The sequence below is a fragment of the Xyrauchen texanus genome, chromosome 46 (assembly GCF_025860055.1).
Source record: "Xyrauchen texanus isolate HMW12.3.18 chromosome 46, RBS_HiC_50CHRs, whole genome shotgun sequence".
Taxonomy (NCBI): Eukaryota; Metazoa; Chordata; class Actinopteri; order Cypriniformes; family Catostomidae; genus Xyrauchen; species Xyrauchen texanus.
In genome coordinates this window covers 8,061,871-8,080,615 of record NC_068321.1, presented here as the reverse complement: position 1 = coordinate 8,080,615, position 18,745 = coordinate 8,061,871, and the positions used below count along the sequence as shown (strand labels likewise).

General features: G+C 37.9%; 1 long non-coding RNA gene across 1 annotated transcript; it reads left to right on the top strand.

Moving 5' to 3' along the window:
- Positions 1-12,477: 12,477 nt before the first annotated feature.
- LOC127637960 (uncharacterized) lies at positions 12,478-16,348 on the top strand. The gene is made up of 3 exons (XR_007969826.1): positions 12,478-12,495; positions 12,583-12,685; positions 16,320-16,348. It is a non-coding gene; the product is annotated as an uncharacterized LOC127637960 (long non-coding RNA).
- The last annotated feature ends 2,397 nt before the right edge of the window (positions 16,349-18,745 follow it).

The window sequence follows — 18,745 nt, the reverse complement described above, 5'->3', positions numbered from 1 at the left end:
CAAGATATTCAGCCAAAAGTAGTGAGTGGTTTTCTCATTTCCTTGTTATTGTTGTTTGATTACTAGTTTTATATGACTAGACAGTGCTCAGTTCAGTAACATGTACACTTAAAGTCCGACATTTTTATGTAAATACACTTTTTGTCTCACTGTTTATTCACTTTAGACATAAACGACTGCATTTACATTAAATCCTAACCAATACAGGCACAAACATTAGCCGCCTGCCAATCAAACAACACGCAGCTACAGAAGTAAATCTTTTATAGTTCATCTAGATCAACCAACCAGTGATGCTCATGCTATTACGATTTATGTAATGAACACCCCTGTTCTAGATGTGAAACATAGGCTAAATATAGAAAACTACTAAAAAATTTGATCGAGGACATCTCTTTTTCCGGTAAACATCTAGATCATTTTATTGACAAGCCCTATTGATAACATTGCATTAATCTCTCACAGCAGCCCAATAATCTCAGTGATAGATAGTTACATTACAGGCTACGTTATAGACACACAGAATCTAGTAAGCAGAAATATTAAATTTACCTCGATTTGTTTCTTCAAATTAGAAACATGATTAATGCTGATATCTGGCTTGAGCAAGTTAAACTCAAATTACACGATCATGCAATTGACCTTTTCACTGCGAAAAGACCTTCCTTCCCTTCCGGTTATGTTCAGCTGTAAACTTTGCATGAGGCATTCTCCAGATCCATAACAGTTGCCCCCAGATCTGCAGCTGCCTTCCAAGTTTGTGACAGGGCGGAGGGTGCTCATGATGCTACACACCCGGTCCCTAATCAGGCTAATCAAGCCTCAGAGAGGGATAAAGGCTGACTGGAGACTGCAGTGGGACAGAGAGAGAGATTTACGGGCAGCTGTCCGACATTTTGTGTGTTTGTGTTTTTGGGAAGTTCTTCATTAAAATATTATTTATATTGTCAAGCCGGTTCTCACCTCCTCCTTTCCCTTAATCACATTACAAAGTTTTTAGGTGTGATTTGATTTGACAGGAGTCACGAGAATCTCCCTAGCCAATCATGTTGACAGATAAAAATAAAATCAGGACAGTGAAGTAGTGAACAGACGGTGGGAAAATAGTGCAGTAAAAGTACAGTTAGAGCACATAAAATATACTCATGTGGAAGTAAAAGTATACAATTTTCAAACTACTTAAAAAAAGCACAATTCATGGAAAAAAAAGTAGTTAATTACAGTAACGTGAGTATTTGTAATTTTTTACTTTACACCCCTGGGTCTCAGACGCGGATGCAGCTGGGATTCATACTCCGTCACCCGGATTGAGACGAATCACCATACGACAACGAGGGCTTAAAAGCACATTGGGAATTTGGCATGCCAAAATTGGGAAAAAAAGGGGGAAAAATAAATAAATAATAATACATACAAGTAATATTTTCTTTTATACAGTATTTTTGATTATTTTTATCATAATTACTACTACTGCTACTACCATTTTCTTGTTTGTGTTTTAGAATTACTATTTTGTGCTGAAAGTATTTGTTTTATAAAACTGATGCATCTATTGCAAGTCTCACAAGACTCATGTGCTCGCTTCATTGGGGTATAGGATGTTTGATTACAGAGTAAAATGAGTTTATTCAGACTAAAACCTCAGTCTCTACAGATTATTAACTTCCAGTAAAAGCAATCAAATTGTCCTTGACTGGGATTTGCCCAATATCACACAGTCATTCATAAAGTCAATGAACCATGCTGCATGCTGAACATGAGTATTGTCAAGGTCCGCAAGTCTGAGAGAAACTGAGAGAAAGTTCTGGTCTGAATACCTGAATAGCTGTTTCACAAGCGATGTAGTGATTGCTACTGTAGGCCTGATGTATGGCGATATACATTCATGTGTTTGGTGTAACATAACAGGTTTATTTTCTCCTCAAGCTTGTATTAAATTTAATACAAGTTGAATTAAATATATATTTGTATTAATATATATTTAAACTTAACTGTACTGGATATACTTTTTGTATGAACCACATTTTCAGCACAAAAGTTTTCTAAATATTGCTTCATTCATGCAGGGACTGCATGGAAATAATTCACTAGGTATTGGAACGATTATACTGAGAAAAGAAAAAAAAAAAAAATCCCAAAAGTGAGCAAATGTTTTTTCATTATCTTCTCATATCCCTCTTCAGAAAAAGGTAGCCATTTACATTTCAGGTCAAAAGCTTAGACACACTTGGTTGAATTTATTTTTCTCATTTCAAAACTTTTGATCTAAATTTGAACTTGTGCTTAAAGTCATGAAATTAGTTTTGTAGACAAATATTAATTGTGCCTGTGTATGAAATACTTAACCATATTTGAAACATAATCTATCTTTATTTAATGTAAGAATTTACAATATAAAAATATAAATCAAGATTTCTGTTTTTGTGCAGAACTTCTGAAGCTGTCATTATTAAGATTTCTTTTTACTTTTTTACCCACTGCTGTCTAAATAGAGCAATGTGCTGCCACCTGCAGTTATTGAAATTGTAGCATTTCCCATATATTAGTTGTTCATGTGCAGGTATGTGAATTATCCTTTAAAGCGGACTGAAATTTAAATGCTTTATTGTATATGCAGTTACAAATGCAGACATGCAAAATACAATTGAAGAGGTGAATGTGGATATAATGTTGATAAAATACATAGATGCATTACATGTCTTAGAGACATAATTTATTTCATTGTTGTATTTGGGTGTTGGAGAAAAGGACATAAGAAAAGATATAAAAAAAAACATAAAGGACCTAACACCGAACCTTGTGGTACAACTTCAAGGATTTATCAATATGAGAAATAGTGCTAGGAAATTTAAAGCATTAGTTCCCCTTCTGTCGCTCTCTCCACGTTGTGTCGGAGAAGCGACACTAGGGGTCTCTCTTGAGTGCCGATATATGCCTCTGATCTATGCCCCGCCTAAATACCCATATGTCCGGGGGCGGGGTATGCAAATACCGTCTGCCAACTTCTCATTGGCCTTTTTTCATAGATCAGGGGCATATATCGGCGCTCAAGAGAGACCCCTAGTGTCGCTTCTCCGACACAATGTCTCATTCCCTCCATCGGGGAACGGAGGTTACATACGTAACCTAGACGTTTTTGCGATTAAAATTAATGAAGTATCTGTTTTTTTTTTACTTCCTGAAACTTCACTAATGTTTTTCCCCATTTCCTCTGACTAAAATTTGCATACAGTATATATATTTCCAGGAGGTACATACTTGACTTGACTGCACATCCTTGTGCAGAAACTGATATTCATTGCGCCTGCATATCCTGGGCACAATAATAACACGAGTAGATTTACTCAAGGGAGAATGGAGACTTCACCTGCAAGTGGTGAGCAAGGTGTGGGAGAGATATGGGAAAGCTGCCATATCTCTATGAATCACCCAAAAACGCTCACTCTCAGTCATCTGAACCAGTGTCAAAAGAAAAACTGTGTGAGAGAGACCCAGAGTGTGTGCGATAGAGACTGAAGAAAAGTTGTCCACATGACTAGAACACTATGTTCTAAGCCTTTTGAAGTAAATGGTGTGAGGAACAGACCAAAATTTAAATATCGCCTTACAACAGACCGTTACCACATTTTTAAGCATTACTTTTGTCAGTAGGAATGGTAACCAAGACCTTGTGCAATAATGAAGTTGCTGAACTATGTTACCCCTAATGATCGGGGTAAACATAATTGTGTGTTTACATTAAACAAAATTTGAAAACTGCATTATTAAATGCACAATTATGATTAACCTTTCCAGTATAACATCAATTATGTAATATATCCATCATACATTCGTTTGAAGAATAAATAAAACAAAAGTAGTTAAAACATGGAAGTCAATTATTATAGCTTATTATTGGAGAAATGCAGTGAATTATAGTATATTATCAGAGAGAATTCTGATTTTGTAATGAACATCATAAGAGAGCGTTTCTTAAAAAAAAAAGAAAACAGAAAAAATGGACAATGTGAAGGAAATGGTGTGGTTTCCCAGCTTTTGCACGGGTACCACAGTAAATCTGGGTTATCCCTGACTGTTAAACCATATTAATATCCTCAAGAATGCCAGTAAGGTGATTGTTTATATAGAGGACAAATGAATGTCTGTGACTTGATTACACTTTTACACTGCATTTAGTTGACCATACCTAAATGCTTTGTCTTGTTTTAAAATGTTATTAATTAAAATGCTTGTCTGACTGACTGTCTTGTTTTCAGAGAAATCATAATGTCCTGCTCAGTTATTGTGGGCAACATAAACAATTGTAGGATCATTAATGTCTATCTTCATTCTTTTTTAGTTTATAGTCAAGACCTGTGGTCAAATTTTCAGCAGCCGAAAGAACAATTTTCCTGTGGTCAAACAAGAAATAAAACAAAGATCCTGTTTATGGAGTATTTTTTTTAGATTTGAAGACACATTGACATTCTAATTTTCATGGACAGGCAGTTAATGTGGAAGCATTTACAAGATCCAGTCCATGTTTTCATGTGCCTAATTTGGCTATTTCTTGCATATTGTGACCGATGAATTTGGACCAAAATACATATGATTTTGATTGACTTGCAGCTTTTGATATTAACAACACAAGATATGGGAGGCGTTTTCCTCATCTCTTTTAAAAGTTGATACTGTAGGCTTATTAATTAATAGCATTACTCTACACAATTATATGGTTAGTTGCTTTGTATTATTTCAATTTAGCATGGTTGTGTCCCTAATGAATTCAGAGCTCCAAGCCTTTTTTTTGGGCCACAACCCATCAGTTATGAACCATTAACTTATGGTACAGTATTGCCTTATGCAAACTCTTTTGATTTTTTCTTTATTTTCTATTATTTATATTTATATATATATAATTAAAAAGGGAGTTTTTATTATTTTTACATTCAAATGTAAATTTCACATGCAAATTTTATTATTTTTACATGCAAACTTGCAGCAAATTGTCACATATTCCCTATTGTCTTTTGTTTTTGTGCTTTTATGTTGAAGTTCTTGTTTAGTTCCTGTTTCCTGTTAGGTTTTTGTAGTTCTTTGTGGTTTCATTTTATGATTGGTTTTCCCCTGATTATTTCTCATTCCCTGATTGTTTCCCCAGGTGTTCTTTGTTTTCCCTTGTGTGTTTAAGCCCTTGTTTCCCCCAGTTAATTTGTCAGTTCTTGCATTTTTTGTTATGCTCTGTGCTAGGTTCCCTGTGTTTTTCTTTATTCTGAGTTTTCTTGTTTATTTTAATAAAGCTGCACTTAGATCCTCATCCTTTGCCTGCCTCGTCACAGAAGAACTGACCCAAGATGGATCTAGCAGCGGTCTTCCTTCAGTTGAGCCGAGCGAACCTCTCTATAATTGAATACTCACGTCTGTTCAGCACCATTGCCAGATGCACTGGATTTGCTGACAGTCACTTGAAGTCCATGAATGGAAGGAATTGCCGGAGACCGGTGATTACACATGGGAGGAGTACGTGGATTTAATTTGAGAGATGTTTGCTTCTGAGAGTACTCATAAAGAGCCAACGCCCATGCCTGCCACGGCCAACGATCCAACGTCCACGCCTGCCACGGCCAACGAGCCAACGCCCACGCCTGCCACGGCCAATGAGCCAATGCCCACGCCTGCTAAGGCCAACGAGCCAACGCCCACGCCTGCCACGGCCAACGAGCCAACGCCCACGCCTGACATGGCCAATGAGCCAACGCCCACGCCTGCCACGGCCAATGCCCACGCCTGCCATGGCCAACGCCCACGCCTGCCACGGCCAACAAGCTGGAAGTTTCGTCCGTCCCAGAGCCAGTGTAGCCAGCCTCATCCTTCCCAGAGCCTGCGTTGCCAGCCTCGTCCGTCCCAGAGCCTGCGTTGCCAACTTCGACCATCCGGAGGAGGAGGAGGATGAGAAGAAGAAAGCCTTCCACGGCTCCGCCTGCCAAATTAATAAATGTAAATCTAATCATAACCATTAATTAAGCATTTAAAACACGTAACAGGCAGATAAATCGGTGACGATGCCGCTGCAGTAGATGGAGATCGTTGAATAAAAGGCTTGTATGTTTCTATAGGTGTTAATACGTAAAATGATGACGTTTAGATGCTGTCAATACGTCAGTATTGTAAATTTAGGTGTCTATGCAAATGTAAAAGAATGTACGTTTGTTAGAACCAAACTTTATGTAAGAATACATACAAATTCATGTGAGATCACATTGTTGTTGTTAGGGTATTACATTTGATCCCATATATGGAAATAACGCAGGTCCATGCTTAAATTTGGCATGCGCAGTATTCAAGCATTTTCAGGTATTTCAGTGTGAACAAGCAACTTTAGGAAAATAATCCACACTTTCGGCAGTGGGGACGAAACACTGACCAATGGCAGGCAAGCAGGGAAGTGTTCGAGGAACCTCTTTGTGTTTCTAATGGTGCAGGAATTACACGTAACCTTTAAAAAAAAAATATTTTACCATTCTTTGTTATTCTCTGGTATAGAGTTGCTATACTGTATGGCAACATTTACCAAATGTTTTTCTTATTTTCCCCCAAACTTTAAATGTTTCATTTTTTTTTTTTTTTTTAATGTTTAAAATGTTAAAATATCTGAACCATAAAGGGTTTAATGTAATTTTACTACTCATAAACAAGGGAAACTCATTTGGAATTTCCCAGGAGCAACTTCAACTCTGACCTGCTTTTAAGCTTACAATAATGGAGAGACAAAAGGCAGGTTATACAAGCTAACACTCCCACCCAGCAGAAAACGGAATGGAGGCCAGCAGTGCTCAGTGTCCAAGATTAACTCTCTTAATATTTGTCCCCTGGAGCTGATTTTCAGGGGCATTTTTTCACTTAATGAGGGCCAACCACTCGAACCAAACACTGTGTGTCGCCCTGCAGTCAAATATCAGTTTAATAGTTTTAATCAATCTGAATAATTAAATGTCTGTTACTTAAAAAATGACATCAACATTAATTTATATTTGGTACAATAATATGTAAAACCAAACCAAGAATGAAATAGACAGAGGAGTTTATTATAGGGTATGTTTTGCCCCTACATTTTGAATTTAAAGTCTGTCAGCTTTTTTACACTTTCTGACACATTTTTGCCCTAAACCACCATTAATTTGTGACCCCATGTCAGCCTTACTGCATGGGCCAGGCTGATGAGTTGATTGGTTTTCTTAAGGGCACAAATGACAATGAATAGAAATCAAGCTGTGCATGTGATTTGATCGAGAACCGCCCCATTCATGATACTTCAAACTGACTGCACATAACCAGTGCTGGGTAGATTACTCCTAAATTGCAAATCCAGTACAGATTACGAATGACATGACTACAATTGCAATCAGTTACGTAATATTTTAAAAAGTAATTTAATCAAATTACAAGTACTCTGCGTTTGTAATCTGATTGCATAACTACCCAACACTGCATATTCTGTATCTATTTCAGAAACATCTTGTGCATTTCTAACATGAATTTGTCTATTGAGACAAATTACTCATTATTCGATTAATAAATGTTTGCTAAGTAATACAATTACAGCTTTAACACTGTTTTTTGATAATCTTTACTATGTATCCTAATCAAACTATTATCTTTAATTATTGAATTCTTTTAGAGCTATGTTAATGTCACAGATTCTGAACGTTTGGAATAGCATACTACCATACTACTATAAATATTTCTTCAGTATGTAGCACACTGTGCACATTTTCTATATTGATCTACCAGATCACCTATTACATTTGCCAAAATGTGCAGTATAACAGAGTACGGCATTACATATTTTTTTTCCCCCAGTATACTGCGTATGCAACACAGTATTGAGTAAGAAGGATGATATTTCTTTTTGAACATAGACACAGATGCACTTGATCAAACAGTTACCTGTATGGCTCATCCCTTAATTGACTCTTAGCTAAAATTTGCCCCCCTTGGATATCGTTATACCGGATAACACTAAATTAATAGAACTGCTCATAACGTGTCAGCAACACACTCACTATGGTGCAGTGAACTTTATTTAATATTGCCTCTTATATGAAATTAATAGATACATGAATTAACGTTAAAGGTGCCGTATGTAACAATTTTCATGTAATATTTGCCTTTTTTTGCCAATGTGTGAATGGCTTGTAATGCAAATTAAAACATTTGCCCTCCAGACTTCCTAGGTTACCTATTAAACCCTGTAGATTGATTTTCATGTGAAGGGAGCGGGACGCTTTTGCTGAGAAAATCCAAAGGATTTTACGTTTATGCTCGCTCCCGAGAGCCTTGCCTCAGTCAGTAATCGCTTCTCTTCCACTTCAACAGACTGTCTGCAACACTAGACAACGTTATCTTAGAGATTAAATCCAGCAAACTTCGGCTTCCAGCAGAACACCGACTCCCATACAATCTCAGAGTAAGCCAAGCCCCCCCACACTCAGTCTCTTTATACGTTACGGCATTGTTTTGGTCGATGCTCACTCGCTTGCGTCCCTATGGAGTGTGTGCACGAGCGCGAGCATGAGCAACAGGTAGCTGGCTGCAGTTCACTTTACGGCCACAGGTGTCATTAATAACAAGGGTTTCTGAATCTTACATAGTGCACATTTAATAGTGTGTATTTTAACAAACTATTGACCAATCAGCATCCAGGACCAGAACATTCTACAAATTTCTGAATCTTACATACTGCGCCTTTAAGCTATCAACATTGATTCATCTTTATTTAGTTGGTGCCTCGTGTCACTTCTATAAGTGTCCTGGCAACAGTGTTTTTTCTCTCCATATCATTTCAGTAAAATTTGGCCTTAAAACACTAATGACCTTTATAGGACCTCATTAGAAAAAAGCAATGGTAAAAATGGCAGACAGCAACAGTTGCTAATGTAGGATTGGTCAGTAATCTTTTTAAGGTAGGGCCTTGTGAATAGTAATTAATCAAATCCCCTTATCACATTTCTGTGCTTTGAGTAATAATTCTACTACAAAAAGTAAACACAACTCTGACATGCTCAGACAAGAACATGGGTTTGCAGTGAAACGTTTTTACACAATTTATAACAAAGGATTGTTATTTACTCTAAGCATGGTGCCAAGTAAGTTAACAGCTTATCAGCAGTTGATCTGTTCGTTTAATCAGTGGTGAAATAATCATCAAAAGGATCTTTCAACACTCATGTGATTACATGACCGTGGACCATTTGGTTGTTATTTGCTACCAACCAGCCTTAAAACAAATTACTCTCTACCTCCTCCGCAAGTGTGATCTTTACTCTTAAGTCGTGTTGTGTTTATTTCTCATAGACTTCTTTAATCTTGTTGCATCTGGCCACATATAATTTTTTTTCTTAAGTGGACCCAAATGTGGTTTAAAACTTGCCAAAACACATTTCCAGTAAATCTGATGTATAAAGAATAATCACAAAAAGGAACTGACAAATTAACGTAATGATGATTGACAGAATTTTACTTTTTGGATTAATTCCCTTTAATAAGAGCATGACTTTGTGTTTACTTTGAGTAAAAAGTTAAATATCCCTTGTGTGAGTGGGTACACCCACAGTAAAAGCATTAACAGTTAATAAGGAATGTCTGATTTGTATTATACACACTTACCTTTAAAATAGCCATGGAAGTTTGCATGACATCCAGTGAATCATTTCAGTCTGTAAGGGTAAATTGTGGAAAAAACAACAATGTGTGTGACAAATGTTGTGAAAGACAAATGTTTTTGTTTCATGAGGTGTTTAATATTTTGTGGTTTTGACACATTGTTCAGACGCGACATATACGTGGAAAGTTGAATGTTCTTCTGGGTAGAACTTCCCCTATAGGCTGAACTTAGACTGGCTTTGCCAACCCAAAGATATTGCAAAAGCAACCACAAAGCCATCTCTCTAACGAGCTGAATGGCAACAACACAAACATTAATTTTTGTCTGCATGTGTTGGTCCAGTAATGGACAAACAGTCTTGTGTGGTTTGAAGTGAATCATGTAGTCAACATCCAGACACTAGTTTATATCTGAGAAAACAGGGATCTGTTAGAACCTGATAAACAAGGAACCGAACAGCAGTGCCTTACTAATGTTCAACAAAATATTTTACGCCTGGAAACTAAAAATATTTTACATTGAACCTAGATAGCTTAGTTTTTCATTGTTGACAATACTGTCACACACACATTTCCACAAAGAGATGACAATTATGTCACCATTTACTTACCCTTAAAGGTTTGCTTTGTGGAAATTAGATCGTAGGAAGTTCCTTGAATTGTGAAATGATACTATAAAAGAAAAACTATAAAAGAAAAAATGTAAGTGGTGCTTGTTTGCACAAAGTTCTCCGTCATGATGCTAGGGTGTTGTGGACAGTTGCGATGGCTTTGCTACTGCTACACAATGTGTTTGCTAAAGTTGGAGAGTGGGCTTTTTTTTTTCCCCTACACTTTTCTCCCCAATTTGGAGTGCCCAATTCCCAATGCACTCTACAATCCGGGTGATGGAGGATGAATCTCAGTTGCCTCCACGTCTGAGACATCAATCTGCACATCTTATCATGTGGCCGCTATTCTCTGCGGCATCCACGCACAACTCACCACGTGCCCCACCTAGAGCTAGAACCACACATTATAGAGTTCACGAGGTTACCTCATGTGACTCTACCCTCCCTAGCAACCGAGCCAGTTTGGTTGCTTAGGAGACCTGGCTGGAGTCACTCAGCATGCCCTGGATTCAAACTTGGGACTCTAGGGGTGGTACTCGGGGTCAATTCTCGCTGAGATACCCAGGCCCCCCAGAGTGGTTTTTAATGTATTACTATGTGGTTGCTAGGGTTTTATGGGGTGTGTTTCCAATACAACAACAAAACCAACAGCATTACCACCATAGTACAATGCATCATTGTAGAAATTAACAAATTAGTCACAACTGTTTCCCAAAACCATAGTAACTATATTGTACATTTATCATTCAAACCTTGTTGGTTGAGCTGTCAGTAATGACATCACACAGGGGATGATGTAATAACTTCAGCAAATTTAAAATAATAATTGTTCATTTACATGTACATCAGAAAGCCATTTAATACGAGAAAGCTGCTGAAGACGTGAAAGCACCGTGCACTTTGTAATGCGGAACTTCCATGTTCTCCTGATGCACATATGCACATGTGTACTCTTCAAAAACATATTAACGCCACTTATGCCTTAATATAAACACATAAAATCAGTATTCTCTGACAGAAATCATGTGATAAAGCGCTTTCTGTTTAACAGATTAAACAGCTGCACTCGCGTTTACATGATTTTCATAATGCTGCATTCTGCTAAATGCATGTAAACGTGGTTTACATCTTGACATAATGAAAGAAATACAGGGTGGCCTAAAAAATATGAAGAAAGCTCTTTTCATGGTGAGTTCAAAGCACTGACGCACTGACACAAATCATAAATGCAGCTTCACAATCGCTGGAACAAAGCGGATAGCCACAGTTTACCAGCAGATTAATATTGTGGAGGATGAGAGTTTAAGAGATTTAATGCCCATTGTGTGGACTAGTTCTTTCAAATCAAACTCCAACTTAAATTTTGGGAAATGTTTAATGTTACTTGAATTGATGCTATATTAGTGCATCAATTACATATTTTTTTTGTAAGGTTGTTCACAAAACATTTGGTTTGAAAAACTGATGCTCGACCTGCATGTCAACAAACAGGCATGTTTGTTATTTTAATATTTATAATGAACTTTTTAAAATTGCTAATGGCATTTTTTTTCTTCAGAAAAGGACACTTAATGACTATCTAATAAAATATCCGCAAGTGATGGAAGACTAGATATATAAAGTCATTAAAAAAAGTAATTTATAAAAGTCAAAAATAAAAGTGAATGGAAAATAAAATCTAGATGGAAATACACAATAAGACAATATATATATGTGTATATATATATATATATATATATATATATATATATATATATATATATATATATATATATATATATATATATATATACATTATACCCTTCCAGTCAAAAGTTTTGAAAACAGAGCAGTCTCAATGAAGAAAAAGCCTGCTGCAGCTGGTGAGGTGTAAAAACGAATGAAACATGAAGGTAGATCCTCCTTGATGTATGTTTCCATGGACATGGTTTCAGGTCTTGTTAATGGATAGACTTTGCTCCTGGGAGGTGCCATGTTATGCAGTAGTGCAGTCCCATGGACGGTTTGGTAGTTGAGTTGCCTTGATTTTACTTAAAACTTCAGAAAACCCTGAATATTCCTTGGGGATTTTGATTTAATCTCTGGATTTTCGATGCTAGTGGTTAAACATGGCATGTTACTGTGACATGGATGCAATTTGAATGGCAGTAATCTGACCATTGTTTTAGCTCACCCTGGTTCCAGGAGATGATGGGATCGTGGACAGCCAGCCATGGATGACCCAGGATGAAAATATGCTTGGGTGAGTTAATAAAATAAAGAGAGATTATTTCTGTGTGATATAATCTATAACATAGCAGCTGAACAGAACATCTTTAACTCCTACTAGGTATTCAAACACGTCATGGATCTGTGAAACGATGTAATCAGACAAAGTTTGGAGTTATCTATCATTCTCTTAAACAGCAGTGGCCCAGTCTAAAGCTTTATCGGTAAGTAATGTCATCACAAAAACCTCCGCTGAATTCATTGGTGGCGAGGTATTCTGTGAGGTACTCGACATAAATGCGGAGGTAGAATCCATATGCAGGAAGTTTAATAAACAAAGCAGACAAATCCAAAACACAAGGCAGAGACGAAGTTGATGAAGCAGGCAAAGTAGTAGTAACAAGTAATCAGTCTAACCAGGCAAATAAAGCGAAACACTCATCCAATAACTGATAATCCAAAAAGACAAGCACAATGGTCATAACAAGAAGACAATGAAATAGGCCATGGAAAAATATATTGGTAAGGCAGTGAAATAACTGGCAATACTTTGCAAAGTAACAATGGAAAGACATTGCTCTATATATACAGTGCAAACAGGAAGTAAACGTAGAAGAAACGGTTCATGGCTAGTATTCGGGAGAGGGCTCCCTCTTGCGTTCGGCTGAATGGATACCTGCCTCATTCGTTAAAATGGGAACTCCTTCAGTACTGTTTAAAAAGCATCCCAGGGTACCTAAAGAAGTTGATTGAGAAAATGTCAAGAGTACAATTCTGCAAATTCTAGGCAAAGGGTATATATATGTACAATATACAAATACAAATCTGTTATATACAGAAGCAATGGAATGTAATGGCAGAAGAGGTGTGGTATGTTGGATAAATTTAAATAGACTAAGCTGTGCACATTTTTGCACATTCATTTTTGTTCAATGAAGCAGTTTTAACTGTTCATGAGATAGATAGCCTGAGGGAAAAAACTGTTCCTGTGCCTGACGGTTCTGTTGCTAATTGCTCTGTAGCGCCTGCCAGAAGACAACAGTTCAAAAAGGTAGTGGGCTGGGTGAGAGGGATCCAGAGTGATTTTTCTAGCATTTTCCTCACTCTGGAAGTGTACAGTTCTTAAAAGGAGGGCAGGGGGCAACCAATAATCCTCTCAGTATTCCGAACTGTCCTTTGTAGTCTTCTGATTTTGTAGCTGCACCAAACCAGACAGTTATAGAAGTGCAAAGGACAGACTCAATGACTGCTGAATAGAACTGTATCGGCAGCGCCTGTGGCAGGTTGAACTTTCTCAACTAGTGAAGGAAGCACAACTTCTGATGGGCCTTTTTCACAATGGAGTCAATGTGGGTCTCCCCCTTCAGGTCCTGTGAGATGGTAGTGCCCAGTAGTGATGAACGAGTAGTCTCAGAGAGTGATTTGTTCATTTTGTGTTGGCCATGCATGGGCACTGTGTAGGAAACAGAAATTATTAGTTCACTGGCAGCAGTGTACGCTATTATTGCTCACACAGGAAACAGAAATTATTAGTTCACTGGCAGCAGTGTACACTATTATTGCTCACACAGGAAACAGAAATTATTAGTTCACCTCTTGAGTCATCATGTCCGAGTCGTTCATTCTTTTGACACGTGACAGCTGTATATGCTATGCACTGCACTGACACGGCTCAGGCTATTCTTCATGAACTACCTCCTTGCCCATCTTGTGAACTTTATTACAATTGTCTTATCAGTGCTTTACTCCTCTGCCACAATAATATAATGCACTTTAATTATATGAATTATAATTTTTTATAATATATACATTTTATTTAACATATTTAAATATAACAATTTATAATAATTACATCATTATATATTTAATTATTGTAATTTAAAGGGCTTTCTTAGAGAATATTTGTTTGTGCAATTAATTATGATTAATTTTATTAATTAATCAGCATACCATGTAATTACTTAGATAAAAAAAATAAACACACAACAGCCCAAGTAAAAGGATATAGAAGTCCTTGTTGTTGTACCACTACTGTTTATTTCACCAGGAAACTGTTGTGATACAACAAGCCACATTTATATTTTGTTTTTGCATAAATGCATGAACGTAAAGATTGGCTCATCTTACCCCGATTTCCTCTAATGTGTGTCGTGCTAACGTTAATGGTGAGCTGCACAGCTGGCTTTATAGCTGACTTTATAGTTGCCTTTGAACATTAGTCTGTAATATTATAAATTATTTTAACCTTGTAAAACATCAGCTTCAAGTATAAAAACTACAGATGGATTGCAAGGTGGCATACATCACTTATTTTTACCAGAACACTTCAAGGAGATTTTATTTTTATTGATCAGCTGGGAACAACACCTCCTATATAGTTGATTTATCTCAATGCATCAGTAGCCAAGTGCTTACAAGGTTTAGATGACCATGTATGAGAACTGTCATGGGTTTGGCCCACCCACTAGTAGATTCCCCAATTAATTTGTCGAATTAGGAGGCAAATGTTAAGAAAATCAGTGACATGGACAGTCTGTTTTCCAGGAAGTGAGTCCACCCCAAAGCTGGGTAAAATCCATCCATCCATCCATCCATCTTCAACCGCTTATCCGAAGTCGGGTCGCGGGGGCAGCTGCTCCAGCAGGGGGCCCCAAACTTCCCTATCCCGAGCCACATTAACCAGCTCTGACTGGGCGACCCCGAGGCGTTCCCAGGCCAGTGTGGAGATGTAATCTCTCCACCTAGTCCTGGGTCTTCCCCGAGGCCTCCTCCCAGCTGGACGTGCCTGAAACACCTCCCTAAGGAGGCGGCCAGGGGGCATCCTTACCAGATGCCCAAACCACCTCAACTGACTCCTTTCAACGCAAAGGAGCAGCGGCTCTACTCCGAGCTCCTCACGGGTGACTGAGCTCCTCACCCTATCTCTAAGGGAGAAGCCCGCCACCCTTCTGAGGAAGCCCATTTCGGCCGCTTGTACTCGCGACCTAGTTCTTTCGGTCATGACCCAACCTTCATGACCATAGGTGAGGGTAGGAACAAAAATTGACCGGTAGATCGAGAGCTTTGCCTTTCGGCTCAGCTCTCTTTTCGTGACAACGGTGCGATAGAGCGAGTGCAATACCGCCCCTGCTGCCCCGATTCTCCGGCCAACCTCCCGCTCCATTGTCCCCTCACTCGTGAACAAGACCCCAAGGTACTTGAACTCCTTCACTTGGGGCAAAATAACTGGGTTAAATAACTCACTCAAATAGCTATAACGAGTCCTTTAATCTACTTACCGATATTAAATATTTTAATTTCCCATGTGGAAGTTTGGAGGTATGAAATGTTCTGTAGATTACATCCAATAAGCAGTGGACAAGGGATTATTTGGATATTACAATGGAGCCAGTGTCAAGGGACTGGCTCCAACACATGTTCTCAGAAGCAGGCAGAGAGAATGCAAGCATGTTTTTCCTCTGCTTCCCTTGTAACAGAGACAGAGCAAAAGTATTGGCCAGATTGTCAACCTGAAATGTTTAATTCAGATAAAAGGATTAAGAGTCTTTATACTGTTTACTGTTTGAGCCAGTGTTTGGATTACCTGCACCTCAGATTTACTACACTAACTCAGATAATATACCTTGATTAAGATCCAGGGTCCAAACAAAGCAAACGTATTACATATAATGCTCAAATTATGAAATTTCTGCAACTTCTGTAACCCTTAATTATCCAGAGAAAACTGAGGTGTAGACAGGTTTTCTTTGTTTGGACTAAGACATAAATTGATGCATTCACAATGCCGACCGTCAGTGATTTATGTCCTAAATTTCCAGAGGCCTTAAGATCTCACTGCAAAGTACTTTTGTTTTCCAGAAAAAACCTCTTTGGCGTGATTACAGGAGATTTGGTATTCCAAGACGTCCAAGTCACAGGTAATACCACCAAACAGACAATAAACACAACAAAGGCACAATTTCCAAAGAAAATCCATGTGAGCTTTGCCCAGAGGAGATCTCAGACTGGAAGATACTTTGGAGAGTTTGCACTCACAGTGTGAGCTGCGGGTGGCCGTGGCCAGCATCAAGGACAAAAGATAGAACTAAGAAAAGAACACGTGAATCTGATGAAAACAACAGCTTCATTGTGGAGAGTTCTTCCTTATCAGACCCCTGTCTCATTTGTTGTTTCCTCTTACTTTTCCACCCCCACTTTCTGAGTTTTTCATGTGGTAACAAATGTATAAGGAAGCAATGGATTGAAAGATTCTTTGCTTGAAAAAAAAATGCAATTTGAAGCTTTGTAACTGAAAACACACATTGAGTCAGAGAGGCTCAGCTACCAGGGGAGGGCAGAGAAAGCCCCAATGAACAAAGGTTTCAATTGCGAAAGAGACAAACTAGACTCTGCGTGACATCTGACTAAATACTCTCATTGTTTTTCTCCCCAAAAACAAGTATCGAATAACTGGTGAAGGGGAAGAACAGAGAGGGATGTCTGCTGAGCCCAAACCTGCAGCCTCCACTCCCCACCCCCCAAAAGAGCTTCAGAAACAATACGTCCGGTACTACGGAGACATGCTGAATAAAACTGTTTATCCATCTAACTCTGATCAAAAATATAAACTTGTGAACTGTGCTTTGGAATCATCTCTGTATTTCAAAAGATATGAATGGTTTAAGACCTCCTCCAAATAAGATTTATGCCCCTTTAAATATAAGGTATGTCACGACTATTTACATTGTAGCTGTTGCATGAATCTGATACACATTCCTGTACAGGCATAACAGGACATGGATTCTGAGGTCCAAGTTGGTCCCAGATTGTGCATATTTACACAGCCATATTCCCCTGATGCTTATATGTACTGAAATAGAGGTGATAATATTTGTGGTACTTTCAAAGGCAGAAATCACTATTACTTTTGGTCATACTTGATTGATTAAGGATTTGAAACCAATCCCAGCACTCTTTGCGGTCCGGACATGAATGAAACTGTAGAAAAAATATTTTGGTTAGTTGAGAATAGGTGTGCTATTAAGTGTTCAGAGTTTCTTCAACAGGTGGATAACACAATGGGTGAAAAAATACATTTGAAGGCATTTTCTAAATTAAATAAAATTTAAGCTCAATCAACAGCATTGGTGGTGTAAAACTGATTACCACAAAAAAAAAAAAGAATTCAACTCGTTCCTTGTTTTTTTTAAATTCACAATTACAATAAGGATTTGTAAAATGGAAGTGAATTGGGCCAGTCTTTAAACATTAATACAGTTTTAAAACAGTATTACCACATGAGTAAGCAAATAATGATGCAATTTTCATTTTTGTGCGACATTGTCCATTTTCTGTCCCAGTTTTCACAATAATCCAAATTCTATTTTTTACGTTGAACATTTCTAAACACCCCAACTGCGCCACATGCTGTTTTCTGTAGAAATTTACAGACGGTGACTGAGTGATATTGGCAGAGTGAATCCTCATTTTCACCTCACAATAATGGTAATATATATAATATAATCTTTTATCTTCTAATTAAACAGTCGCTAGAGGTTATTTAATATGCACACAGTTAATATGCACATCATTTTGCCGGTATTTATTGAACACTACATGTTAGCTCACTATGAAGAAGTTGTAAAGTTTTAGTATGGCTGCTCTTACAAAAAATCTATCTCGTTATTTTCACATGCAAATGAGCTGTTGATTCGGCGCAAATGTTGGCCAAACGTTTGTAGCTCTTCGCCGGTAGTGATGAACTTCCGGTAAACCCTTGGCAACAATGGACAATTTGCACGTTTACCACAAATCGAATTTTCATGTGAAAATTATCAGTGGCGAATTTGCAGAAAGTTTGTGGCAAATTTGCTACGAACTCTCAATTTTCATAAGGTTGAAATATCCCAGATGCCTGTTTTAGATCTTTTTAACTGGAAAGCATCTAAATCTAATTAACATCTGCTAAACATATTAAAAAGATCAGATTTAAAACCAGTGACAGGTGAAGTGAATAATATTTATTATCTCATTACAATGGCACCTATAAAGGGCTGAGATATATTAGGTAGCAAGTGAACAGTCAGTTCTTGAATTTCATGTGTTGGAAGGAGGAAAACTGGGCAAGTGTAAGGATCTGAGTGACAAGGGCCAAATTGTGATGGCTAGACAACTGGGTCAGAGCATCTCCAAAACGTCAGGTCTTGTAGGGTGTTCCAGGTATACAGTGGATAGTACCTACCAAAAGTGATCCAAGGAACGACAACCGGTGAACTGGTGACAGGGTAATGGGTGCCCAAGATTCA